The 2459-nt window shown below is 34.3% G+C and overlaps 1 pseudogene; it reads right to left on the reverse strand.

Annotated features, from left to right (window-relative positions):
• Nucleotides 1–1336: 1336 nt before the first annotated feature.
• Nucleotides 1337–2171, reverse strand: LOC125839861 (uncharacterized; annotated as a pseudogene).
• Nucleotides 2172–2459: the final 288 nt, after the last annotated feature.

Here is a 2459-nt window from a genome sequence, read left to right on the forward strand (position 1 = left end):
AAGGGACAGAACCTTTAGACTTTAGTAAATCACTTCCAATTCACGATGAATACTAGTCAAATTCAAGCCATGGAAGTTATCAAGGTCAACCAAAATTAACAAATCAGTAGTCCAAAATAGGCCTTCACTGATATGAAGAACCCATATCCCTAAATAGATGAAATCCAAGATAACATTGTGTGATGATGCTCATCCAATATTTCATAAGCAAACAGACTGAACATCACTCCCTATGCCAATTCTAATAGTCGAGCATGAAAAATTATTCAAAAAGGCATCATAAATGACACACACACACCAAGCACATAAGTTATAAGTTTCCAAAACACCATCCAAACTCTAGGTAGGTTTGAGATTCATAGTTTTACAGATCTACCAAGTCAAGCGAGGAGGATACTTAATTTGAAAAAGGCTCACGTACCAGCCCTTAACAATTTGTTCATTATATTCATATGTTTGAAAGTGTATTATTTTGGTCCTATTTTGTTTCGTTTTTCTATTAGGATCCAATATTGGTTAAGTTGGTGCATGGTGTGTATGGGTAAACTGTTGGTAGAAGGAGCTGGTTATGGAGGAAAATCAACTCCATATAAGTAAATATGCAAAGTTGATATGTTCAAAATAGGTACAGAAGCAACATAAAGCTGGAAATAATGCTGAAAATTAAAAGAACAATAGAAGCAGTTTCAGAAACAAGTAGTAGCTGCAACCTTCGGGGAATGATCTGCCATACTTAAGCTGAGAATTTAAATTTTTTCAAAAGAGTACATGTACAAATAGCTTAGATACACACACAAATTGTCTACAAACTAGTAGTTACAACAACAGTTTATCTGTGTCAGCTATAGGCCAGCTCTTTAGTGCTAAAGATTTATCGTTTCCAACTGTCCAACAATTACACTAACAAATAAGAGCCATAAAAATTTCACAATTTAAGATGGCACACTAATAAGAGAGCTATGATTCAAAGACTAACATTTTCACAACAAAAACATTTGGAAAAGGAAAAGAAGCGTCCAAGGTTCTCTTCCTACTTTACCCTGAATACTCAAAACAGGGGCCTGATCCAGATAAACCTATACATAAAAAGTGCATACAAAACTCAACAGTCGCATTGACTCAACTGCACATTGTTAAGGGCTCTTTAAAACGAGAGTCTCTCTAAACTCACGATAGGTAGATGTACAACACCATAACTAACATGAGAAGTTGAATTGTAGTCTCCCTTTTAGCAAGAAAATTTGGCAGCACATTCATACCAAGCTAGCGTTGAAGTGAAGAAGAAGCAAAATAATAAATGTCATACCATGATTGTTTTTGCTAGAAGATGGACGATTCAAAGGTTCCATAGCTTCTTATAGTGACTGAGCACCCAATGATGCCAACATGGCAGCATTCAATTGCAGTGCAGGGTGCATACGATTAAGTCGTCCAAGAATATCATCTGTAACTTCTTGGTGTATGGTTACCTTTTATTGTTCTAATTTTTCTGCCATCCTTTGATGCATCCCCTCTTCCAATTCCTCTAAAAAAAATTCCATCCTCTCATCATTAGCAGTTAAATAAGGTTCAGAAAGCGCTTTCCTTTTCAAAGTACTTTTGGTAACTCCTCATCCATACAATCTCAGGCTCCCTGGTTGTTCATCTCCCATGACTGCTGTAAAAGCATCAAATGATTGATCGTTATCTTCACTCTGTTGACTTTGCAGTTTCTCCATTTCAGCCTACAAATCAAATTCAAATAAAGAAAATTAAGTATTTAAGAACAAATAAAGGATCTTAACAACCTTATAACCAAATAAAAGTCATACATTTTTACTAATTGTATCTTCGTTGTAGTCCTTGTATACTCAACCAGATTTTCTTGATCTTGTAGCCACAAAGAGTCCTTTAGCTGGCAGCTCATCGTGGCTTTCCTTCTCTTTTTCCTAATTATATAAAAGTTGGCATTAAAGATCTTTTATGGAAACAACTTTATATTTAATGATTAACAGGAGAACATACCAAATTATTGCGTATCACAGCAAAACTTGTTCTACCAACAGTGTGTGGATTCATCCTTTTACTATCAAACTAAAAAATTAAAATCTAACCTTGAAATTTTCAGAATCCCAATATTTGAGAAGATCCTTAAAATCAGATTCTGAAACATCTTTGGGCTTATTTTCCATTCGAAGATCATCATTATCATATTCTTTATAGTGTTTCTCATACAAGTCATTCTTATACTTTCTCCGAGCATTTTTATTTCCTTCCAAAGCCCATTTTTTTGCACTATCAGGAATATCATATTTCTCCTACAATTTATTCTTTATATTAGTAAAAAGTATGAAAAGTTTATAACTAAAATTAGAAATGCAGGAACTCAAACCTTGGTATAATCCCACAAATTTTTTTGTGTGTCCATATTCTTCCAATTATGAATATTAAGAGGACAAAGCATCGCATTCCTTGCCAAG

Source organism: Solanum verrucosum, unplaced genomic scaffold (genome assembly GCF_900185275.1).
Source record: "Solanum verrucosum unplaced genomic scaffold, falcon-dt-bn FXZP01000221.1, whole genome shotgun sequence".
Classification (NCBI taxonomy): Eukaryota; Viridiplantae; Streptophyta; class Magnoliopsida; order Solanales; family Solanaceae; genus Solanum; species Solanum verrucosum.